The sequence below is a fragment of the Panthera tigris genome, chromosome D4 (genome assembly GCF_018350195.1).
Source record: "Panthera tigris isolate Pti1 chromosome D4, P.tigris_Pti1_mat1.1, whole genome shotgun sequence".
Classification (NCBI taxonomy): Eukaryota; Metazoa; Chordata; class Mammalia; order Carnivora; family Felidae; genus Panthera; species Panthera tigris.
The window spans coordinates 24,229,984-24,257,578 of record NC_056672.1 but is presented as its reverse complement, the minus strand read 5'-3'; the positions used below and the strand labels follow the sequence as shown (position 1 = coordinate 24,257,578).

Here is a 27,595-nt window from a genome sequence, read left to right as displayed (position 1 = left end):
TTTGACATCAGCCATAGCAACTTCTTACTAAATATGTCTCCTGAGGCGAGGGAAACAAAAGCAAAAATAAACTAGTGGGACTTCATCAAAACAAAAAACTTCTGCACGGCAAAGGAAATAATCAACAAAACTAAAAGGTAACCTATGGAATGGAAGAAGACATTTGCAAATGATATTATCTGATAAAGGGTTAGTATGCAAAATATATAAAGAATTTATAAAGCTAAACATCCCAAAAATTAATAATCCAATTTAAAAATGAGAAGATGGGGCGCCTGGGTGGCTCGGTCGGTTGAGCGTCTGACTTCGGCTCAGGTCACGATCTCGCGGTTCGTGAGTTCGAGCCCCGCGTCGGGCTCTGGGCTGATGGCTCAGAGCCTGGAGCCTGCTTCCGATTCTGTGTCTCCCTCTCTCTCTGCCCCTCCCCCATTCATGCTCTGTCTCTCTCTGTCTCAAAAATAAATAAACATTAAAAAAAAAATAAAAATGAGAAGAAAGGATAGACATTTTTCCAAAGAAGATACACAGATGGCCAACAGACACATGAAAAGATGCTCAACAGGGAAATGCAAACCAAAACTCCAATGAGATATCACGTCACACCTGTCAGAATGGCTAAAATTAACAACACAACAAACAACATGTGTTGGTGAAGATGTGAAGAAAGGGAAACCCTCTTACCTGTTGGGAATTCAAACTGATGCACTCACTCTGGAAAACAGTATGGAGGTTCCTCAAAAAGTTAAAAACAGAACTACCCTATGATCCAGCAATTGCACTACTGGGTATTTACCCAAAGAATACAAAAATACTAATTGAAAGGGATACATGCATCCTGATGTTTATAGCGGCATTATCTACTATATAGCCCAACTACGGAAGCAGCCCAAGTGCCCAATGACTGATAAATGGACAAAGATGTGGTGTGTGTGTGTGTGTGTGTGTGTGTACACAATGGAATACTATTCTGCCATAAAAAATGAAATCTTGCCATTGGCAAAGAAATGGATGGAGCTAGAAAGTATTATACTAAGTGAAATAAGTCATAGAAAGACAAATACCATATGATTTCATTCATATGTAGAATTCAAGAAAAAAACAAATGAGCAAAGAGGTAAAAAAAGAGAGGGAGGCAAACCAAGCAAGTTAAGACTCTTAACTGTAGAGAATAGACTAATGGTTACAAGAGGGGAGGGGGTGAGGGACGGGTGAAACAGGTGATGGGGATTAAGGACAGCATTTGTGTGATGAGCACTGGGTGATGGATGGAAGTGCTCAATCACTACATTGCATACCCGCAACTAATATTATACTGTATGTTAACTAGAATATAAATTATAACCCCAAAATATTAACATTAAGTAAAACACATAGTGCATTTTTAATAAAGTAACTTTAATGCTGATGGTGGTGATTTAGTGCTTTTATAATAATGACAAAAGACCAGAGTATACAAATAGTTGCCAGAAGGCGTTAATAAAAGTATCTGGTGTACCTGGAGAAGAAATCAACGTAGTAGGGTGATGAAGAGCTTGGGTTATGAGACAAATAACCTGGGCCCTAATCCCAGCTCTGCTGTGCTTAGGGGTGACCTTGGGCAGGTGGTTTCATCTTTCTCTCTTGATTTCCTCACTTTTAAAGTGACATGATGTACAAAACTTATTTCAGAGTTGTGAGATTTAAGCGAGTTTGTATTTGTAAATCCTTTAGAAGCGTACTGGATGCACAGTACCTGCTTTAGGAGTGTTAGGAGTTGGGATGGATAGTCCCCTACCTCCGGGGCGTCACAGATTCATGGTAATCCTGTCAGTTATCCAGGACATTCTGTTCCCCCAAAGCAAGAGCATCTTTGAAACAAAAATAACAAAATTGGATTTGGGAATTTCAGAAGGAGATATAACAAGAATCAGAACTTGATCTTTTAAAAAGTAAACTTCTGTTTTCCTTCTATCTTTATCTAAAAGCCAAACACTCTGAGAGCTGTAAAGTGCATCGGTATCCAAAATAGTTTTAATTCTGCTCCAAGTTAAAGTGCTAAGAATGTGTCCACAGCCACGTGGTCTAAAAGCACAGTATTCTCACAATTTTGTTATGGAATAGGTAAAGAATAAGGGAAACTATCCTAGATGATGGATTCCTGTGGAATATTAGTGTAGAAGATACAGAAAAAATAATACATCAAAATTCCTTTCAGGAAGAAAACTGCATTCAAGAACTGCTTGGGTAAGTTGTTGCATGGTGGGGAGTATAATCTAAAATGTAAGGTCAAGTTACAAACGCAAGTGTAAACTGTCCCCTAAGGAAGAGGCTGTCCTGCTAGAGCTCTTAGTTTCTGTTCACCCAAAGTTTGGGGTAGAAACCGGGTCAGATCCCAACTACCCTGCACAGTAAAGGGGAAGGTAACGGAGCTGGGGGTGAGGTAGAGAAATTCAAGGAAGGTAGAGAGAGAAGTCAGAGGGGCTTGCAGTACTCTCTATGAACCAGAAAGAAAAGTGAAAAATATGAGAAGCAAAATACATCTAAAAAGAAAAAAAGAAAAAAATGCAAGAAAGGAAGCAAAAACTAAATTCTAAGTAACAGAATGGCCAAATAGAAAATCTGCAGAAAAGAAATGTTACTATAAATTTATAATTTTTCTCTCTGGGTCATAGGATTTTAGCTCCTGCTAGTCTGTGCTATAGAATCCTTATTAAAAGTGCACACATGCAAATGTGCATTCTTTCAGAGGGATGAAAACAGAAGCTGAATTCTTTATTCACTTGGTCAAGGATAGGTGTTGGAGACAGAAGGGTGTTCAAACAGATGTCAGGGGACCAAGGATGAAGGGATTGGTACAGCTGGATAAATTCCTACAATATTGATAACTTTCTTGTTTGTTGTACTTTATTTTTTTTAATCTTTCCTTCTTTTTCTGCATTCTGCAGTTTTAATTGAAAACTTTTTTTAATTCCATAATGCTATTTTTCTCCTCTTAGCATAGCAATTGTACTTCTTTAAAAATTTTTTTAGTTTCCATCGAGTTTGTAGTATACATTTATAACTAATCTTAGTCAAATTTCAAAAAATATACATGAAGTACCTTGTACTGGGTTGTTGTTCTCGGTTGTTGGTTGTTTTCCCTTTTTTTTTCTCTTTGCATTTCAGTTTGGAAAGGTTCTATTGACCTATCTTTGAGCTCACTGATTCTTTCCCTGGATGTGTCTAGTCTATTGATGAGTCCAAAGGCATTCTTTATTTGTTACAGTGCTTTTCATTTCTAGAATTTTTTTTTAATAAAGTTTATTTTTTGAGAGACAGGGAGAGAGAACAGGGGAGAGGCAGAGAGAGAGAAAGGAAAAGGATAGAGAATAAGAAAATAAGGAATACAGAATAGAAAATCCCAAACAGGATTTTGAGCCCCAACATGAGGCTCAAACTCATGAACCATGAGATCATGACCGGAGTCAAAATCAAAGAGTTGGATGCTTAACCAACTGAGCCACACAGGTGCCCCTCTAGCATTTCTTTTTAAATCTTCCTTAACGCTTCCATCTTTCTGCTTACATTATCCATCTGTTCTTATATATTGTTTGCTTTTTCTATTAGAGCCCTTAACCTGTCATAGTTAAATTCCCCATCCAATTATTCTAACACGTCATACCTTAGTCTGATTCTAATGCCTGCTTTTAGACTATGCTTTAGACTCTCCAGACTACGTTTTTAAAAAAAATGTTTATTATTTTTGAGAGAGGGAGAGAGCCTGCACACAAGCATGGGAGAGGCAGAGAGTAGGAGGCAGAGGATCTGAAGCACGCTTGAACTCACGAAACTTGAGATCATGACCTGGGCCGAAGTCAGATGCTTAAGGGACTGAGCCACTCAGGTGCTCCCAGACTATGTTTTTTATTGCGTTTTTATCATGCTTTAATTTTTTTTGTGGAAAGCCGGATGTATCAGATAACAAGAACGGTTTTGCAGGTAGATCTTTAGTGTGAGTTTTTATGCTAATCTGCCTAACAGTTGGGCTGTGTTTGATGTTTGCTGTAGCTATAGGTGCCAGAAGATTCAACTTCCTCCAGCGTCCTTGTTTTCACCTCCACTGTTTATGGTGGGCTTTGCTAAGTCCCTCTCTTCAAAGAGATATTGCATTTCTCTTACTGCTGTAATTCACTATTATTATACGGGGTCCTGTTTGTGTGGTGGTAAGGTGCAGGGGAGGAGAAGCATTTTATAATATTAGGTTAAATTTCAGTCTTCTTGTGGGCCTCTGTCTCTGGGCTGGTGACATTCCTTAGCTCTTTTCTTAGATGAGACAGGAAGGCTAGAGGGGGCTGAGGTGGGAGGACTGCTTTTCACCACCTGGTAGAGTATTTCTTTCCCACTAGGACAAGCCTTTGCTCTAAAGAATGCTTCTGATGTATTTCACAGTGGTTACTCTCTCCCTCCCATCCCTAGAGACCTTTCTAGGTTCCTCATCAGAAGGGCCTGATGGCATTCCCTGAGATAAAACCCATAAAAGCACAAGAGCTTCCCTGAGACTTGCTCACTCTCATTTTGTCCACACTGAGCCTCTGGCGATTTGCCAAAATTACAATTCCTACCAGTTTATGGCTCCAGCTTTTTTTGTCCCAGGCACACAGATCTCAGATAGGACTCTAGATTCACCGCTCTCTGCATATTCCAGGGTGGTGGTTGGTCCCGTGACCTCAGTTCCCTGATGGGTCCTCTTTCAAAAGTTCCACTTTCTGGTCTTAATCTTGTAAAAGCCACATTATGCACAATTTCTTGGACAGATGTGTATATATATTTCATTTGTTGATTTCATTTCTGATTATAAACAGCTCATAAAAAAAAAGAGAAGGGGATGGGGGAAGAGGAGGAGAAAGAGAAAAGGAAAGAAATAGCAACATGTAAAAGTTCCAATTCCTCAATATCCCAGACAACAGCTAGAATGGTCAGTCCTTCCAATTTTTGTCATTCTAACAGTGGGCAGTGGTATCTCACGGTGCTTTCATTTTTCCTAACAGTTAATGATGTTGAGGATATTACGTGTTTGTCTGCCACGCACGTATGTTTCTGGTGAAGTGTGCATTCAAGTTTTTCACCCAGTTTTTTACTAAGTTGTTTGTTTTCTTACTCTTGAGTTTTGAGAGTTCTTCATATAGTCTAGGTAGATGTATTACATACACTTTGCAAATACTTTCTCCCTGTTTGTGGCTTGTCTTTTTGTTCTCTTAACAGTACCTTTTGAAGAGTAGAAGTTTTAAATTTTGATGAAGTACAATTTATTGTTTTTCTTTTATGCCTCATACTTTTGGTGTCATAGCAAAGAGATCTTCACCTAACTAAACAGAAAGATTTGCTATGTTCTTTTCTAGGTATTTTACAATTTTGGGTTTTACATTTTTCCTGTCTTTCTCTTTTCTCTTCTCGGGGACTCCAGTTGCAGATATAGTAGGTTCACTCACACTCTTTTCAGTTATTTAGTCAATTCTTTTCTTCTGTGCTTCATTTTGGAGAGTTTCTATTGTTAGGTCTTCAAATTCACTAATTTTTACTTCTTTGATGTATGATGTGCTGTTAGTCCTATCAAGAGTGTGTGTGTGTGTGTGTGTGTGTGTGTGTGTGTGTGTGTGTGTGTATTTTAAGTCGCACACCGTGTAGTTTTCATCTCTAGAAAAAAAGTTAATTTATCTTTCATGTCTCTACTTAAACTTTTAAAAAATGTTTACTTATTTTTGAGAAAGCAAGTGAATGAGCAAGCTGGAGAGGGGCAGAGAGAGAGGGAGGCAGAGAATACCATGCAAACTCCGCACTGTCAGCACAGGGCCCGACGCAGGGCTTGAACCCAAGAACCATGAGATCATGACTGGAGCCAAAATCAAGAGTTGGACACTTAAGCGAGCCACCCAGATGCCCCTACTTAACCTTTTGAACGTATAGGACACACATTTAATGTTCTTAGCTTTTAATTACAACATCTTTGCCAGTTCTGGGTTTATTTTGTTATGTGTCATATTTTCCTGCTTCTTTGTATATATGGTAACTTTTTTAAAGGTAATCTTTAATCAGATGCCAAACATTGTGAATTTTACTTTGTTGAGTGCTGGAGACTTTTGTATTCCTATGAATATTCTATTGCTTGTTCTGAGATACATCTAGTATTCTTAGAAAGAGTGTGAGCCTTTGGGTCTTGCTTTTAAGATTTGTTAGAAAAAAAGGGGAGCAGAATTTACCGTAGGGTTCATAATTCCCTGCTTCTGAGGCAAGAATATTCTATGTACTCTAATGAAAGCCCTATGAATTATGAGCTTTTCAGCATTGTTGAGGGCAACAGGCACTATTCCCTACTCTCTGTAAGTCCCAGACACTATTTCTTCTAATCACTTTTAAAATCTTTCTTGGTTATCAAGTAGCTTCCTCATGTACATGTGTTGATCATTACTCTGCTGAAAACTTGAGAAGGACCTTCTACAGATCTCCAGATTTCTCCTGTAAAATTCTGTCCTTTCTGGTATTCGGTTTTGTATTATAAACCAAAGAAGCTGAAACACACAAATTACTCAAATATCATGTCTAAGCAGGAAGTGATACTGTTGATATTTGGAGCCAGATCATCCTCAGCGCATGGCAGACCCAGATCCAGCACCAGGACAGCCAGCAAGGAGAACAACAGGTTTCTTTTTTATGATCATCGAAGTAATTAATGGTGGAAAGTGGGAATAGAGAACAATCAGCCATCAAATAGCAGAAGAAAGCCTGTAGTGTCAGCTTCTGATAGTAGGCAGGAGATAATCTTTCTTCAAAAGATATGTGCTCAGGAAAAACTGGGATATTCCTTTTGCTATCAGCTGAACTGCAAATAAAGGGAAACCTTAGTCAAGCAAAGAGGCAGATACCAAAGGAATCCCAGTCATGCTAATATGGAAAGGAATGTCTAAGAAGAGTATAGAACGCATGCCTTCCTCTGGTCTTTGGAGATGGCACTATTTATGGAATTCTCCCCAGAATAACACAGACTCTTTCCTTCAAGCCAGAATTAGGTTTTCTGCAAAAATATTTAAGCCACGGTTAGAAATCTACTCTTGTGGGGGGAGCAGGGGCAGCCCATGAGGAATCCAGCAAAGGGAGCAGTTTGCACCCAATTTAAATTTGATCTGGATATTACAGGCCAAACTTCTGGAAACTTAATCCTCTGGTAGGACCTGTGGACTGGAGCCCAGAGATCTAATAGCCATGCTGTTTAAAGAAGCCCAAAATGAATGTGGTTGAAAAGAAGACTGACATTTAATGTTGTTGGGCCAAAGCAATGGACTATGCCAAACGGCCTCCAGGATGGCCAACAGCTGGCCAGAGAGAGCACCACATGGAAGGCTGCATATCAGAAGAATTGGATATTTGGAGCCAATTAGGAGGTATATAAGAATAGAAGGGAGACAAGTCATAAAGTCAGGGAAAGTAGGATATCCCCAAATGAGAGCCCAGTGCTGCCACGGGGAAGGGTGGGGGCGGGCAGATAACAGAGGAGAAAGCCTAGGATAAAGGCAGATGGGTATATTTTTATTGTGAGAAACCATAAAGTAGAACACTCTGAAAGAACCTCTGCTCAGGATTCCAACTCTGAAAAAATAAAAATCTCAAGTTAATATTGGATTTTCCTGTGTCGTAGGGTTATTTTGATTTTTGAGTAAAAATATGGGTAATTTCAATTTTGTTCTTTATTACTTTCTTTTTCAAGCTTACTGTCATGGGGTGAGATTCTTTTCCTAATCAACAATTTTAATTGGACATTGTAAAATGTCTTTAAATGTCTTTTGTAATAAAAGACCCAAAAGAAGTGAACTTTAGAGAACAAGTGATAGAAATACCTGGACTTTTCTTTTTATAAAGATAGAAAACAGGGAGACAAAGAATATTCTGCTTTGGGAAGACTTAGTACAGCCCAAAGAAACTACCCCACGGAAGAGAAAGGAAGTTTCAGGGCTAGCTAGTCCCTCTTCAAAGTGCATATAGGAAGAAATACTTAAACGGTGGCAACAGCTACCCTTCCTATGATTTTCTAGTAATTTATCCAACTCATGGGAACCAATTCACACAATCAAGATACAGAAGCTAAGTTTGACTATATAGTTTTCAATCTCCCAAAATTCCCTCCTTCTCTATAGCTCCTTATACGCTACTTCCTTTTGTCAAGAATATCTTTTACCAGGCTCCTTGTTGAAGGCAGAGAGACCTTAATGCAGTGTCTCTTCTAGAATCCACTGTTGACTATATCTGGGACCAGCATTAGCCTTCCAACAACAATTCTGGTCATGCTCTCAGCAGCATGGTGGTCACTGGAATAGAGGCCACTGGAATGTCCTTGCCCTATGTTGTTGCCCTCACTTGGGCCTTCCTTCCCTCCTTCAGATGGCTCTGCTATCCTGACTCTACCTGTTCTCTGCTCCGCAGTTCTAGGGCCAGAAGCAACTTATGGTCTGTAGCTGTGGCTCAGGGGATGAATCTAAAAAATGGATGGCTCAAAGAGTACTCTGAAACTCTCCGACACATACACTCCACCCACACACCTGCCCCTCAGTCTGTAACTGGAAGGCCTAACCAGCTATTGCAGCTTCCCACACACCACCCATCTCCTTCCTGTCCCTGCTGTAGCTCCATCCTGCTCTTCACTCCATATCCCTCTACCAAATCCAACCCAGAAAATTCTGGGTCTCTATTTTTTTCTCAGAAATTTGAGTTTTGTTCACCCCTATGTGTACCAAGATGCTTCATTAGTATCTAAATAGAATCAAAGTGGATAAAAAAAAAAAAAAAGGAAAGGGAAAGGAAGAAAAAAAACCCTTTATTTCTGTTGGTTTCCAAAAGTAGCACTCTGAGAAAACCCCCAAATGTGGTATCTTTTTTGGAAAGTGGTAGGAAGAGTAAAGCTATGAAGATCTGGTTGTTCTGACTCCCTCTGAACCAAGGATGTGATAATGTGGGCAGAAACAACTAGTGGCGGGTTGTTTCCAGGTTGACAGGGGCTTGGGGATACCAAAGAAAATCAAGGTGTTGACACACTCAAGGAAGAGACCTCACCAAAAGGTCCTTGTTTCCCTCACCTTCTCCTGAACCTTCGCCCAAACCCTCAGATTTCTGCCTGTTTCTCATGCTCTCCTTAGCCTCCATTCTAAAACACAGGACAGCCACCATTAAATTATTTGACAAACATTTATTAGTCTATGTTCAAGGCATTCTACCAAGCCTTGGGGACATAGAGAAGACTAGTGTCTCCCCTCAAAAGCCCACAGTCTGCTTGAGAACACAGATAAGGAAAGTAGTAAGGACACTACCCTGTAGTGTTATGAAAGAAAAAGGCATCAAGTAGCTTATACTGCTCCTGACCCCATATCACTGGGGGAACATGCCCACATCCCACATATACAGGGGTGAGACCATCAGAGAAGCCATCATCAAAAAGCTTATATCCTGTTTCCCACCTATACCATTTCAATCCTGCTTACTGACTGGTTCGCACTTACTTACAAATCTGGCTCCAGCCTTCTTCTGTGAGTGTGTGTGGGTTTGTTTGTTTGTTTGGGCTCCTGATTCCCCCTCAAGGACTTCAGCCCTGGCTCTACCTTTGGTCTGACTGCTTCAGGTTACCTGCGTCACCTGAGCAGCTACTTGAGAATCCATTCATTGTTTTCTATCCACAACTCTACACACCATCTGAGTTGGCCCTCACCCTAGGAGGGCTAATTTGGACAGACTGGAGCTAAAGGAGACCTTGGTTCTGCTTCCATTGAGACAGGTGAGCTCCTTGCCTTCAAAGTGGTAATTCAGATTATGATTTCCTGAAAATGCAACATTGTCAAGTTTTCTAATTATCAATATACACCAGCAGCTTCAGGAAAATACTGTTCCTCTCAAGTCTTCCCTATTTGGCAGTCCATCCTTCTAGTTGTTCAGACTCTGTTCAGAGTCTACCTCTCATAGGCCACATTCAAATTCATCAGCAAAACCTGCTATCTTCAAATATGTCTAGAGTCCAATCACTACTAACCATCTGCACTGCGGCCACACTAACCCAAACCACTACATAATCTGAGTTGTTGCAATAACCTAGCTGGTCTTCCCACTTCCACTTTTGCCCAATTGCTGTCCATTCTTCAAAGAAAAACTAAAAAGAAATTTCTAAATGGTCAGATGAAAATGGTGGAATAGTGACCTCTTAAAATTCTTTCCTCCATAAAACCAACAAAAAAAAAAATTGGCAAAAGTGGTCAGAATCAACTGTCAGAACTCTGGAAAGGAGCTAAAGACTTACAGCAATTTGGGGAGCATTCACTCAATAGAAACAGTTGAATCTAGATGAGAATAAGAAGCTCTGTGGCATTTTCACTTCCCCTCATCCCATCCTTCTTTCTCCATCTCTGTGGTAGCCTTGAAACAACTTTAAATTATGATGAAAACCAGCCACCTAGAAACACATGGATAGAGCTTCTTCCAAGCCTTATTCTCAAAGAACTGTCGTTATGTGACCTATCTAATGGTTCTCTGGAAGATTCCACTTGAAATGCTGTTTTGATTGGAACTGACTCTAAGTTTTCCCTAAGTGAGAACAGCTGCTTCTCCAGGGACATTTGTCTAACACATTTAGACTCAACTGTTTAATTTCAAGTTTGCCCAAAGCAGTGGATAACTGCTGTGGCAAGAAATAGACTTATTAAAAAGCTTAAAATGAAAATCTGGGGAATGAGATGCCCCAAGGGCCTTCAAAAAAGCTCTAACAAATTGCTAGTAATCTAGAAAGGCACAAGCAAACACAGGGCTGTGCCCATGTCCTAGAAAGACCCGAGAAGGCCCTAACCTCTTGCCTTAGGCTCTTGGAAAGCAAGAAGCAAACATTCATGCAGAGTTTTCAACTGCCTGGCTAAATGTTCACTACATGCCTCAATGCACACACATATACACACGTGCACACACGCCCCACCCACTGGCAAAAATTGGGGAACTTTGGTTACCCAAAAGTTACAGAAATCTCTGCCCAAACATTTGCTGAGCACTAACATAAGGAAGCAAAGATTTCAGTAGTTACACGTGATAAAGAATACAAACAACATAATTAGTTCAGAAAAGTCACTAAATAAACAAAAAGCAACAAAAATAAACCCCAAAGGAGGATAAACTGAATTCCAGAGATTCCACAATATATTATTTGAAATGTAAAGTTTTCAACAAAACATTATAAGCACAAAGAAAGAAATACGGCCCATAAACAAGGGGGAAAAGGAATAAATAAAAGCTGGCTGCAAGGGAAGCCAGATATTAGACCTGCTAGATAGACTTTAAATCAACGATTTTAAGTGTGTAAATCAGGTCTAAAAAAATAGAAGTATAGGAATGCTGTCTCAAATAATACAAGTTATAAATTATAAAAAAATAGAGAATTTGGATTCACAAAGTACAATAACAGAAATGAAAAATTCACTAGAAGGACTCAACAACAGATCTAAACTAGCAGCAAGAAACAGAAAACTTGAAGATAGGTTGATTGAGATTATCCAGTCTGAGGAAGAGAAGAAAGAATGAAGAATCATGAACACAGCGGAAGAGATCTATAAGACACCATCAAGTGTATCAACATAAACATAATAGGAGTCCCAAAAGGAAAGGAGAGAAAAAAAAGGCAGAAAGAATACTTAAGGAAATGACTGAAAACATCCTAAATTTGATGAGAAACATCAATCATCCAAAAATTTCCACCAAATCCAAATAGGGTAAACTCAAATCCATATTTAGATACATCATAATCAAAAACATGAAAGATAAAGACATAAAGATAATCTTAAAGGCAACAAGAGGAAGTGACTCATCATGTTCAGGGATACTTAAAAAGATTAATAGCTGACTTCCATTAGAAAACATGAAAGCCAGAATGCAGTGGGATGACATATTCAAAGTACTGAAATAAAAAGTCTATCAACCAAGAATTCTATATTCATCAAAACAACTATCAAAAATGAAGAAATTAAGTCATTCCCAAAGAGAATTTGCTACCAACAAACAGCCCTGAAAAAAATATTAAAAGGAGTCCCTAATATTGAAATGAAAATACACCATGTGGTTACTCCAATGTACCTAAGGAAACTAATAATCATAAATAGGTAAATATTAAATATAAATATACTGTTTATTCATATCTTTCTATTAATGTGAACCAGATGGTTATAAACTGAGATGTTAATTGTAACACCCTCAGCACCCACTAAGAAAATAATCCAAAAGACATATAGGAAGAGAAATTACAAGAAAACTAAAATGGTACACTAGAAACTATATAGGACAAAATATGGCAATAAAGGAGGAAGAGAACAACGAAAGCTATAGAAGACAGAAAAGAAACAAGAAAGTAGCAGACAGGAGTGTTATTAGTAATTAAGTGTAAGAGGACTAAGACACTTTACTTAAAAAGTAGATGGAGGCAGGATCAAGATGGCAGAGTAGGAAGATCCTGGGCTCACCTCCTCCCACAGATATACAAAATCTACAACTACATATACAAGAACTATCTCTGAGAGTGAACTCAAGGGTAGCAGAAAAGATCACACACAACTAAGGATATAAAGAGAAAGCCACATCAAAACAGACAGGAGGGGTGGAAATGTGGTATACTCAAGACTCACACCCTTGGGAGCAGCGACACACACAAGGGAGGGATACCATAACTGTAGAGACCCTCCCCTGATGAATAAGGGTACCAAGCTCCATGCGTTGGGCTCCACAAGCCAAGGGGCCTTGCACTGGCAAGATGAGCTCCATAACATCTGGCTTTGAAAACCAAAGGGGATTTGGTATAGGACAGTCAGAAAGCAGCAGGAAACTGAGACTCCATTCTTAAAATGTGTATGCATTATATCATTTGCTCTGAGTCTTGGTGCAAAGGCAGCAGTTTGACAAGCCCCTAGGTTACATGTGAAGGAGATCCACTGACTAATTTTAGGGCATGTGCTATAGGGGTAGGGATCTGTTGGAATGGTCTCCTGGGGTAGAGGCAGTAGTGGGCACCATTTTTTCCTCACTATTTTCCCCCTTCTCTTCCCTTTCCTGGCCCACCTAGGTGGCCCAGCACTGGTGAGCAACATTCCTGATACTCTCCATCTACCATGCTACTACCTCTCACCCTGCCCCAGCATTCCCCTGTGGACTCACCTCACCCATCCTGTCTACCCAGCTGGAGTCCCTCACAAGTGGCTTCCAGCAATGCCACACCTGGCGGATGTCCTCAGTGAGTACCCTCAACCAACACCAGAGACCTTCCCAAGTGGCTCCCTGCTTGGCCACTCTTGGAAAGTGCCCATGGCTAGGGTGGGAGTCTCTTCCAATTGCCCCCACCAAGGGGGCCACCCTGGCACACTAGACCACCTACAACAGTTATAGCTAGACCTTGCAGCAAGCTGCACCTAAGCCTTGCCCTACCCACCAGCATGCCCAAGCTGTCACAACCAGCTAGACAAACTAGGGGACAAGCACTGGCATGCCCTTGGCAATTGTGGCCAAACCTGGCACACAGCCACACAAGGAGGTGGTCCTGCACAGCAGCAACTCCACACCAATCGTGACACTGCCCATACAGCTCACACAGGCATCATCCCTGCAGCACCTGACTCTAGGGACAAGGGGGCTTGGGGTACCAGGCCCCACAGGACACCTGCATAAAACCACTCCTTCAAGACAGGGAGACCTAACTACCCAGTACCTAGAAAAAGAGATGTATGAAAAATGAGGAGACAGAAGAATGTGCTCCAAACTAAAGAACAAGACAAACCTCAAGGAAAAAAATGAAGTGAAACAGAGATAAGAAATCTACCAATAATGAGTTCAAGGTAGTGGTCATAAGAATGCTCATTTGGGAGAAAAATGGATGAAACAATGAGAATTTCAACAAAGAGACAAATTATAAAAGAGAATCATTAGAGCTGAAGAATACAATAACTGAAATAAAAAATACACTAGAGGGAGTGAATAGCAGTTTGGTGATGCAGAGGACAGATCAGCAATCTGGAAGATGGGGTAGTGGAAGTCAGTGAATCAGAACAACAAAAAGAATAAAGAATTAACAAATGAGGATAGTTTAAAGACCTATGGGACAACATCAAGTGTACTAACATTCACATTATAGGGGTTCCAGAAGGAAAAGAGAGAAAGGAACAAAAAACCTATTTGAAGGAATAATGGCTGCAATCTTCCCTAAACTGGCAAAGGAAACAGACATCCAAGTCCAGGAATAACACAAGGAGTCCCAAATAAGATGAACCAAGAGACCCATACCAAGACACATTATAAACGAAGTGTCAATAGTCAGAGAGGGAAAAGAATAGCAAGAGGAAAACAACTAGCTCCATACAAGGAAATATCCACAGGACTACCAGCTGATTTTTCAGCAGAGTCTTTACAGGCCAAAAGGGAATGGCACAATACATTCAAAGTACTAAAAGGAAAAAAACTTACAACCAAGGATGCTCTACTGGCAAGGTTATCATTCAGAACTCAAGGAGAGAGGAGGAATTTCCCTGACAGGCAAAAGCTAAAGAAGTTCATCAACACCAGACCAGCCTTACAAGAAATGTTAAAAGAACTTCTTTAAATGGAAGAGAAAAGACCATTAGAAATAAGAAAATTAGAAAAAACCTGGAAAAGGTAAACATATAGTAAAGGTAGTGGATAAACTACCTATATACTTATACCACCTATATACCTTATACTATATCTAGTATAAAGGTTAAAAGACAAAAGTGGTAAAAATCTTCTAGATCTACAATAATTAGTCAAGGGATACACAAAATAATAAATTATAAAATATGACATCAAAAACTTAAAAAGGGGTGGCAGAGAGTAAAAAGGTAGTGCTTTTAGAACTTAGTGCTTCTACTTGAACTTAAGTAATCATCAACATAAAAGAGATCACTGTATACACAGGACATTGCATATGAACTTCATGGTACCACCAAACAAATACACGTAATAGATATATAAAAAATAAAGGCATATAAACATAACACTAAGGAGAGTCACCAAATTACAAGGGCAGTAAGTATAGATCAATAATTATATTAAATGTAAATGGACTAAATGCTCCAATCAAAAGACATTAGGTGTCTGAATGGATAAAAAAAACCCCAACAACCCAAGACTCATATATATGCTTCCTACAAGAGACTCAATTCAGATCTAAACACATACACAGTGAAAGCAAAGGGGTGGAAAAGATAATCCATGCAAATGGAAATGAAAAGAAAGTTGTGGTAGTAATACTTACATCAAACAATAGAGACATCAAAACAAAGGCTGTACTGCCAGGATGTTCCCTGTGCAGAGTGCCCCAGAACACCCTGGACTGCACCTGCCTTGGGTCCAGTCACTGCATGAGGGTGCCCCCTTCTGCAGAACACCTCAAACCACTGCACTGGGCTCTGTATGCCTTGGCTCTAGCTGCCCTACAAGAGCATGTCCTGTGCAAACTTCCCTAGAACCCCCTGATCCATGCCAGCCTCTGTTCTAGCTGACCTGCCAGGGTGCCCATGTGTGGAGTTTGTGGGAGCTCCCACTTCAGCCTCAGCCATCCTGCCAGGATAGCCTCTGCACAGAGAGCCCTAGGCTGCCCAAGTTGCACACAATAAAGCTTCAGTTATCCTGCCAGAGTACAGGGAGCCAGTATCACTCCCGCTCATGCCCACTTTTGCTTCAGCTGCCCTGCCAGGGTGCCCTCTGCACAGCAAGCCCTGGAACTGCCCATTTCAGCTCTGGCCAACCACCAAGATGGCTCCAGCACGAAGTGCCAAGGAAAAATCAGCTCACAACAGCCATAACTCCAGCTAGCCAGACAAAATCACCAGGCACACAGAGTGTACACAGGGGATGGCCATACATAGGACCATCCCTTCAAGTTTAGGAGAATTAGCTGTTCCACCTAATTCACAGAAACACAGAAAGTCAAGCAGAATGAGGAGACAGAGGAATATTCTCCAAAGAATAAGACAAAAATTGACAAAAAGAACTAAATAGAACAGAGAAAAACAACTTGCCTGATAAAAAGTTTAAAGTAACAGTCAAAGAGATGCTCACTGGCATGGTGGGAAGTGTGGATCAACTCAGTGAGAACTTAAAAAGAAAATAGAAAAAAAAGAACCAAAGTTGAAGAATAACTGAAATGAAAAATACACCAGAGGGAATCATCAGCAGATTGGAAGATGCAGAAGAATGGATCCGTGATCTAGAAGATAGGGTAATGGATAATGGAAAGCTCTAAAGCTGAACAGCAAAAAGTAAAAACAATTTTTAAAAAATGAAGATAGGTTTAAGGAACTTCTTGGACAACATCAAGCAATCAATCACATTACAGTGTCCCAAAAGGAAAAATGAGAAAGGGGCAGAAAATGTATTTGAAGAAATAATAGTTGAAAACTTCCCTAACCTAGGGAAGGAAACAGGCATCCAGGTTCAGAAAGCAGAGGTCCAAACAAAATCAACCTAATGAGGCCCACACCCTTACACATAATAATTAAAATGTCAAAGATTAAAGATGAAGACCGAATTTTAAAAGCAACAAGAGGGAAGTATCTATTTGCAAACAAGGAAAACCCCATAAAGCTATCAGTGGATTTTTTTGGCATAAACTTGGCAGGCCACAAGGAAGGGGTATGATATATTCAAAGTGTTGAAAGGAAAAAAAAATCTACAACCAAGAATACTCTATCCAATAAGTTTATCATTCAGAATGGAAAAAGAGATAAGCAGTTCTCTAAACAAATGTTAAAGGAGATAATCACCGCTAAACTGGCCTTACAAGAAATGTGAAAGTAACTTCTTTAGGTGGAAAAGAAATGGTTACAATGAGGATAAACCAATGAAAGAAAAATTTCATGAGTAAAGGGAAACATACAGTAAAGGTAGTAGATCAAATACTTATAAAGTTAGTAACGAAGGATAAAAGTCAAAAGTAGTAAAATCAATTCTATCTAAAAAATTAAAAGGACTCACAAAAAGATGTAAAATATGACAACATATTCATAAAATGGGGGGAGGCAGTAAAATATGTATTTTTTAGAATGTGTTACACTTAAGTGACCATCAACTTAATGTACACTACTATATATTTAGAATGTTATATATGAACCTCATGTAGCCATAAACTAAAAACCTATAATACAGAAAAAATGATAATCAGAACACCTAAAGAAAATCATCAATCGCAAGGAAAAAGAGCAAAATAAGAAAAAAAGAACAATGACAAAAACAACCAAAAATAATTAACAAAATTATAAGAACATCACTATCAATAATTACTTTAAATGTAAATGGTGTAAATGCTTTAATCAAAAGACATAGGGTGATAAAATGGATTTAAAAAACAACCCATCTCTATGCTGCCTATAAGAACTCAGTTCAGACCTAAAGATACATATACACAGCCTGAAAGTGAAAGGATGGAAAAATTACTCCATGGGGGAAAGGTGGGGGAAAAAAGGCTGAGGTAGTGGTACTTATTGACAAAAGAGACTTTAAAGCAAAGATTATAACAAAAGAAAAGAAGGGCATTACATAATGGTAAAAAGGATCAAGTAAGGGGATATAACAAGTGTAAACATGGATGCACACAACATCGGAGCACATAAATACATAAAACAAATATTAACAAATACTGACAGTAATATAATAATAGTCAGGAACTTTAATACCCCGCATACTCAATGGATAGATCCACTCAGAAAAATCAATAAGGAAAGAGTGTATTTGAACAACACATTAGACCACATAGGCTTAGATACATTATCAAAAGCAACAGATTACACACTCTTTTTTAAGTGCATATGGAACATTCTCCAGGATCAATACCATGTTAGGCCAAAAGCCCAGTATCAATATATTTTAAAAGACTGGAATCCTATTTTGCATCTTTTCTGACCATAACAATATAAGACTAGAACTCAATTACAAGAAAAACACAACACCTGGAGGCTAAACAACATGCTACTAAAAAAACCAATGAGTCAACAACAACCACAAGAAAATAAAAGAACAAAAAAAAATACCTTGAGGCAAATGAAAATGAAAACACAGGTTCAAAATCTTTAGGATGCAGCAAAAGCAATTTTAAGAGGGAAATTCATAGTGATACAAGCTTACCGCAAGACAAAATAAAAGTCTCAGATAATCTAACCAGACACCTAAAAGAATGATAAAAAGAAAAACAAAGCCGAAAGTTAGTAGAAAGAAGGAAATAATAAAGAGTGGAAATGCACAAAAAAGAAACAAACAACAACAAAAAAATATCAATGAAACCAAGAGCTGGTTCTTTGAAAAGATAAACCAATTTAACAAACATTTAGCCAAACTCATCAAGAAAAAAGAGAAAGCACCCAGATAATGAAATCAGAAATGAAAGAGAAGTAACAACTGACACTTCAGAAATACAAATGTTTATAGAGACTACTAAAAAAAAGTAATATGCCAACAAACTGGACAACCTAGAAGAAATAAATTCCTAGAATCATACAATCTTCTAAAACTGAATCATAAAGAAATAGATATGAAAGACTGATTACAAGTAATGAAATTGAATTGGTAATTAAAAAAAAAAAAAAACTCCCAAAAAATAGAAGTCCAAGAGCAGACGGCTACATGAGTGAATTCTGCCAAACATTTAAAAAAGAGTTAACACCTTTTCTCCTCAGACTATTCCAAAAAATAAAAGAGGAAGGAAAGCTTTCATATAGTCAGAGGCCAGCATCACCCTGATACCAAAACTGAATAAAGACACTACAAAAAAAGAAAAGAACAGGTCAATATCCCAGGTGAACATAGATGCAAAAATCCTCAATGACATTAGCAAACCAGTCACATTGAACAACACATAAAAAGCATCACTTACTATCATCAAGTGGGATTGATTCTGAGGATGCAAATATGGTTCGATAACCCCAAATCAAAGTAAAACATCACACTAGCAGAATGAAGAGTAAAAATCATATGATCATCTCAATAGGTACAGAAAAAGCATTTGACAAAATTCAACACTCATTCATGATAAAAACTCTCAACAAAGTGGGTTTAGAGATAATATACCTAAATATAATAAAGTCTACATATGAAAAATCCACAGCTAATGATGAATATTGGAGATTTGCTTTAAGATTAGGAATGAGACAAGGATGTCCACACTCACCATTTTTCTTCAGTATGGTACTGGAAATCCTAGCCATAGTAATCACACAAGAGAAATAAAAATCATACATATTGAAATGGAAGAAGTTAAACTGCCACTATTTGCAGATGACATGATACTGTATATAGAAAACCATAAAGACTCCAACAAAATTAGAATAAATGAATTAGGTAAAGTTGCAGGATATACTATTAATACAAAGAAATCAGCTGTGTTTCTACACACTAATAACGAAGTAGCAGAAAGTGAAATTTAAAAAATAGGTCCATTTACAATTGCACCCAAAGAATAAAATACCTAGGAATAAACTTAATGAAGGAGAGAAAAGAGCTATACTTTGAAAATTATAAAGCACTGATGAAATAAATTGAAGGCAACACACACAAAAAATGGGAATATAATATGTACTTTGCTCATGGACAGAAAGAATATTGTTAAAATGTCCATATTCCCCAAAGCAATCTACAGATTCAATGCAATCCCTAGCAGACTATCAACAGTATTTTTCACAGAACTAGCACAATTAATTCTAAACTTTGTATGGGACCACAAAAGACCTTGAATAGCCAAAGTAATCTTAAGAAAGAGGAACAAAGCTGGAGGTATCTCACTCCTAGATTTCAAGATATGCTACAAAGCTATAGCAATCAGAACAGTATGGTACTGACATAAAAACAGACACATAGGTCAATAAAACAAAATACTTATATAGTCAATTAATCTGTGATACAAAAGAATGTACAATGGGGAAAATAGTTTCTTAAAACTGCGCAGCTACATGCAGAAATGAAATTGGACCACTTTCTCACACCATACACAAAAATAAACTCAAAATAGGTTAAACACCCAAATGTGAGACATGAAACCATAAAAAGCTTAGAAGAAAACATAGGCAATAATCTTTTTGACATTGGCCTTATCGAGATTTTTCTAGACATGTCTTTTCAGGCAAGAGAAACAGAAGAAAAAAATAAACCATTTGTATTACACAAAATTAAAAGCCTTTTGCACATCGAACAATCAAAATAACAAAAAGGCAAGCTACTGAATTGGAAAAAATATTTTCAAATGATATATAGAAGGGATTAATATCCAAAATATGTAAACAACTTCTACAACTCAACACCCCCCCAAAAAAACCCCTAAATAATCTGATTAAAAATGGGCCAAGGACCTGAATAGACATTTTTCCAAAGACATACAGATGACCAACAGATAAAAAAGATGCTCGATATCACTAATCAACAAGGAAATGCAATTCAAAACTACAATGAGATATCACCTCATACTTGTCAGAATGACTAGTATCAAAATGATAAGAAATAACAAGTGTTGATAAGGATGTGGAGAAAAAGGAACATTTATGCCCTGTCAGTAGAAATATAAATTAGTGCAGCCACTGTGGAAAACAGTGTGGAGGTTCCTCAAAAAATTAAAACTATAAATACCACACAATCCAGTATTCCACTACTAGGTATTTACTCTAAAAAATGAAACACTATTTCTTTAAAATTTTTTTTTAATGTTTATTTTTGAGAGAGAAAGAGTGAGTAAGGGGTGGGCAGAGAGAAAGGAAGACACAGAATTTGAAGCAGGCTCCAGGCTCTGAGTTGTCAGCATACAGCCCGATGTGGGGCTTGAACCCACGAACCATGAGACTATGACCTGAGCTGAAGTCAGGTGCTTGACTGACTGAGCCACCCAGGTGCTCCCTAAAACACTAAACAGACATATGCACTCCTGTATTCATTGCAGTATTATTTATGATAGCCAAGATACGGAAGCAACCCATGTGTCCATAAATAGATGAATAAAGAAAATGTCTCACTCACACACACACACACAATGGAATATTACTTGGCCATAAAAAAGATGAGGTCTTACCATTTGAGACAGTATGGATGGCCCTAGAGGTATTACGCTAAGTGAGATAAGTTGAACAGAGGAAGAAACAAAGAAGCAGAAACAAAGCCATAAATACAGAGAACATATGGTTCCTGTGTTTACCTAACCTGGGGTGGGGGTGTAAAATGAATGAAAGGGAATGGGAAGTCTAGGCTTCCAGTTATGGAATGAATAAGTCATGGGTATTAAAAGTACAGCATAGGGAATATAGTCAATGTTACTTACTAGTGTTGTATGGTGACAGATGGTAGCCACACTTGCTGTGAACATAGCATAATGTAGAGGTAAATCATTATAATGTACACCAGAAACTAATGTAACATTGTTTCAACTCTACTACAAAACAAAGGTTGTAACAAGAGACAATGAAGGTTGTAACAAGAGACAAAGATGGACATTACCTAACAATAAAGGGATCAATCCAACAAGACGATATAATACTTCTAAATATCTATGTACCCAACATAGAGGCACCTAAAGACAGAGTTAATATTAACAGACAGGAGGGGAGAGATTGACAGTAATACAATAGTATCAGATTTTAACGCCATACTTATGTCACTGGATAGATCATGCAGGCAGAAACTCAACATGGAATCATAGACATTAAGTGACACATTGAACCACATGGACTTAATAGATATATACAGAACATTTTATCCAAAAATAACAGAATGCACATTCTTTTCAAATGCACATACAACATTCTCCAGGTTAAATACCATATTAGGCCACAAAATAAGTCTCAATAAATTTATGAAGATTGAAATCATATCTTTTATGGTATGAAATTAGAAATCAGTTACAAGAGCTATAACTGGAAAAAAATACAAACAACATGCTACTAAACAACTAATGAGTTAATGGTGAAAACATAGCAAATAAAAAAATACCTTTAGACAAATTTAAGGAAAAACAAACATTCCAATACATAATGGATGTAGCAAAAGCAGTTCTAAGAAGTTTATGGTGATATAGACCCACCTCAACAAGCAAAAATATATTTAAAAAAAAAAATCCAAGTTTATACCTAACAGAAAAAAAAAAGACCAAATCAAGCCCAAAGTTAGAAGGAAGGAAATAATAAAGATGAGAGTGGAAATAAATAAAATCTAAAAAACAACGGAAAAAAAAAAATCAATGAAACTAAGAGGTGGTATTTGGTTTATCTAGGCTCATTAGGAAAAAGAGAGGGCCTCCCCAAAAAAATCAGAAATGAAAGAGAAGTTGCAGTTGATAACCCATAAGTTAAAAAGATCTGAGACTACTAGGAACAAATATATGCCAATAAATAGGACCACCTAGAAGAAATGGAAAAATAACTGGAAACATACAATCTTCCAGGACTGAATGAAAAATAGAAAATAGAATAGACCAATTACCAGTGATGAAATTGAGCCAGTAATCAAAAAACTCTCAAATAAAAGCCCAGAAGCAGATGGCTTCACAGATAAATTCTACCAAACATTTAAAGAGGAGTTAATAGCTATCCTTCTGAAACTCTTCCAGAAATTGCAGAGGAAGGAATGCTTCCAAATTCATTCTATGAGGCTAGCATTATCCTGATACCAAAAATAGACACAGACACTACAAAAAAAAAAAAAAAAAAAAAGAATATTACAGAAAAATATCCCTGATGAACACTGATGCAAAAGTAAAATATTAGCAAACCTTATTCAGCAATACATTAAAAGGATCAGACACCATAACCAAGTGGGATTTATTCCAGGGATGCAAGAGTTCAATATCCACAAATCAATCAACATGATCACAGTAACAAAAATAAGGATGAAAATAATATGATCATCTCAATAGATGCAGAAAAATCATTTGATAAATTCTGATATCAATTTATGATAAATTATGATCAATTTATGATAAATCTCAGCATGAGGTATAGAGGGAACATATCTCAATAAAAGCCACAATGACAAACCCATAGCAAACACCATACTCAATAACGAAAAGCTCAAAGCTTTTCTAAGATCAGGAACAAGACAAGGCCCACTCTCACCAATCTACATAGTGCTGGAAGTCCTAGGCACAGCAATCAGATCCCAAACAGAAAGAAAAAAGAAAAAGAGAAAAGAAAAAAAAAAAAAGAAAAGGCATCAAAAAGAATACCTAGGAATAAATTTAACCAAGGTGGTGAAAAGTACTTTTCAGTACTCTGAAAAGTACACATCATTGATGAAAGAAATTAGAGATAATGCAAATTAATGTGAAGATATACTGTGCTCACAGATTGGAAGTTTTAACACTATTAAAATACCCATACTACCCAAAGCAATCTATGGATACAATGTAATCCCTATGTCATTTTTCACAGAAGTAGAACCAAAAACCCTGAAATTTGTATGGAACCACAAACAAAACCCAATTAGCCAAAGCAATCTTGAGAAAGAAAAGCAAAGCTTGAGGTATCATGCTTCCTGGTTTCAAACTATAAGGTATAGTAAATCAGAAGAGTATGAAATTGGCAAAAAACAAAAACAAAAACAAAAACAAAAACAAAAACCCACATAGATCAATGGAACAGAATGAATTCTAGAAATAAAACCACACTTGTGGTTAATTTACCACACTTGTGAAATAAAACCACACTTGTGGTTAATCACACTTGTGATTAACTTCAGTTAATCTTTCACAAGGAGGCAGGAACGTGTAATGGAAAAGACAGTCTTTTCAACAAATAGTATTAGGAAAACTGGATAACTATACGCAGAAGAATGAAACTGGACCACTTTCTTACACCATATACAGAAATAAACCCAAAATGGATTAGATACTTAAAGGTAAGACTGGAAACCATAAAACTCCTAGAAGAAAACATAGATAGTAAGCTCTTGGATATTGGTCTTAGCAGTATTTTTTTTTTTTTTTTTAATCTGTCTCTTCAGGCAAGGGCAACTAAAGGAAAATAAACAATGGGACCACATCAAATGAAACAGTTTTTTAACACTGAAGAAAACCATTAACAAAAGGAAAGGAAAAGACAATGTATGGAATGGGAGAAAATATTTGCAAATAATATAACTGACAAGGGGTTAATGTCTAAAATAAAGAATTCATACAACTTAAAATAAGTCCAATAAGAAAATAGGCAGAGGACCTGAACAGACATTTTCCAAAAAAGACATCCAGATAGCCAGCAGACACATGTAAAGATGCTCCGTATCACTAAACATTAGGGAAATGCAAATCAAAACCACAATGAGATATCACCTCCCAGCAGTCAGAATAGCCAGTATCAAAAAGGCAGTAAATAACAAGTGTTGGTGAGGATGGAGAAAAGGGAATCATCATGCGGGGTAGATCGGAATGCAAAATGGTACAGCCATTATCGAAACAGTATGGATATTCCTCAAAAAATTAAAAATAGAATTACCATATGATACCATGATTCCTTCTCTGGGTATTTATCTGAACAAAATAAAAACACTAAGTTGAAAAGATATATTTACTACTGTGTACAGTTACAGCATGAGTTACAACAGCCAAGATATAGAAACAATTAAGTGTCCATCATTTGATGAATGAATGAAGAAGATTCCCATCCCACACACACTGGAATATTACTCAGACATAAAAAAGAATAAAATCTTGCCATTTGCAACAACAGACAGTATTATGCTATGTGAAATGAGTCAGACAGAGAAAGACAAATACCATATGATTTCACTTATATGTGTAATCTAAAAAACAAAACAAATGAAAAAACAAAAGATAAATAGACTCATAGATACACAGAACAATCTGGTGGCTGCCAGCAGGAAACATGGTGGGGCAATGGGTGAAACAGATGAAGCGGATTAAAAGGTACAACCTTCCAGTTACAAAATAAATAAAACATGAGAAAAAATGTACAGCACAGGGAATATAGTTAATAATATGTAACTATTTTTGTTCGATAGAAGGTAGCTTGGTTTATCATGGTGATCACTTCCAGATATATTTAACTACTGAATCATTAAACTGTACATCCAAAACTAATATTGGATGTCAACTAGACTTCAGTGAATAGAATAGGTTAGTAATCTTACAACTAAAGGAGCTAGCAAAAGAGCAACAAATGAAGCCTAAAACTAGCAGAAGGAAAGAAATAAAGATTACAGCAGAAATAAATGCTACAGAAACTAAAAAACAATAAACAGATCAATGAAACCAGGAGCTAGTTCTTCAAAAAAGTTCATTGAGTTGATAACCCCCTAGCAAGACTTATCCAAAAGAAAAGAGAAAGGACACAAATAAAATCACAAATGAGAGGAAAAATAATAACCAACAGTACAGAAATAGAACTATAAGAGAATATCATGAAAAACTACATGCCAACATATTGGACAATCTAGAAGAAACAGATAAATTCCTAGAAACATAGAAATGACCAAAACAAATAGGAAGAAACAGAAAACTTAAAAAGACCAATAAGCAGCAGACATTGAATCAGTAATAAAAAGTCCCCCAACAAGTCCATGGCCAGATGGCTTCACAGGCAAATTTTTCCAAACATTTAAAGAAGAGTGAATACATATTTTTCTCAGGGTGCTTGGGTGGCTCAGTCGGTTAAGCATCCGACTTCGGCTCAGGTCATGATCTCCTTCCTGGTCTGTGAGTTCGAGCTCCGCATCAGGCTCTGTGATGACAACTTAAGGCCTGGCGCCTGCTTCAGATTCTGTCTCCCTTTCTCTCTGCCCTTCCCCTACCTGTACTGTGTGTGTGTGTGTGTGTGTGTGTGTGTGTCTCAAAAATAAACAAACATTAAGAAAATTTTAAAAAAATATATGTATTCTTCTCAAACTATTCCAAAAAAATAGAAAAGGAAAGAAAACTTCCAAATTCATTCTATGAGGTCAACATTTCCCTGATACCAGAACCAGATAAACTCTACTAAAAAAGGAAACCATAGGTCAATATCCCTGAGGAACCTGGATGCAAAAATTCTCAATGAAATACTAGCAAACCGAAACCAACAGTAGGTTAAAAGAATCATGCACCACGATCAAGTGGGCTTTATTCTTATGTTGCAAGTGTGGTTCAATATTTGCAAATCAACATGATATACCACATTAATAAAAGGATAAGAACCATATGATCATTTCAATAGATGCAGAAAAAGCATTTGCCAAAGTATAACATCTATTCATGACAAAAACCCTCAAAAAAGTACAGTTAGAGGGAATATTCAACGCAATAAAGGCCATATACAAAAAACCCACTGCTAATACCATCCTCAATTGGGAAAAACTGACAGCTTTTCCCCTGTGGTCAGGAACAAGGCAGGATGTCCACTCTCACCACTGTTATTTAACATAGAACTTCCAGTTCTAGCCTGATCAGACAACAAAAAGAAATAAAAGGCATCCAAATCAGCAAGGAAGAAGTCAAGCTTTCACTCTTCACTGATGACATAACATTCTATATAGAAAACTCAAAAGACTACCAAAAAACTGCTAGAATTGACCAACAATTCAGTGAAGTCACAGGATACAAAAAATCAATGTACAGAAATCTGTTGCATTTCTATACACCAATAAAGAAGTAGAAAAAGAGAAATCAAGGAAGCAAGCCCATTTACAACTGCACCAAAAACCCTAAGATACCTAGGAACAAATCTAACCAAAGAGGTAAAAGACCTGTGCTCTGAAAACTATAGAATGCTGATGAAAGAAATTGAAGAACACACAAAGAAATGGAAAGACACTCTATGCTTGTGGATTGGAAGAACAAATATTGTTAAAACATTTAGGCTAACCAAAAGCAATCTACACATTGAATGCAATCCCTATCAAAATACCAACAGCATTTTTCACAGAACTAAAACTAACAGTCTTAAAAGTTGTATGGAACCACAAAAGATCCTGAGTAGCTAAAGCAACCTCAAAAAAGAAAAGCAAAGCTGGAGGCATCACAATTTCAGACTTCAAGCTATATCACAAAGCTGTAGTAATCAAAATAGTATGGTACTGGCACAAAAATAGACACATAAATGAAACACGATAGAAAACCCAGAAATAAACCCACAACTATATGGTCAATTAATCTTTGACAAAGCAGGGAAGAATATCCAATGGGAAAAAGACAGTCTCTTCAACAAATGGCATTGGGAAAACCGGACAGCAACATGCAAAAGAATGAAACTAGACCACTTTCTTACACCACACACAAAAGAAAATTCAAGATGGATTAAAGAGCTAAAAGTAAGACAGGCAAACATTAAAATCCTAGAGGAGATGACCACACAGGCAGTAACCTCTTTGACATCAGCTGTGACAACTAGATAGGTCTCCTGAGGCAAGGGAAACAAAAGCAAAAATAAACTAGTGGGACATCAAAATAAAGAGCTTCTGCACAGCAAAGGAAACAATCAACAAAACTAGAAGACAACCTATGGAATGGGAGAAGATATTTACAAGTGATATATCTGATAAAAGGTTGGTATGCAAAATAAAGCACTTATAAAACTTAACACCCAAAAATGAATAATCCAGTTGAAAATGGGCAGAC

The 27,595-nt window shown here is 37.4% G+C and overlaps 1 long non-coding RNA gene across 2 annotated transcripts in view; it reads right to left on the bottom strand.

The window, feature by feature from the left end:
• LOC122233099 overlaps window positions 1-27,595 on the bottom strand; it is a 67,101-nt gene that overhangs the window by 26,313 nt on the left and 13,193 nt on the right. The gene's annotated exons all lie outside the window — the stretch shown is intronic.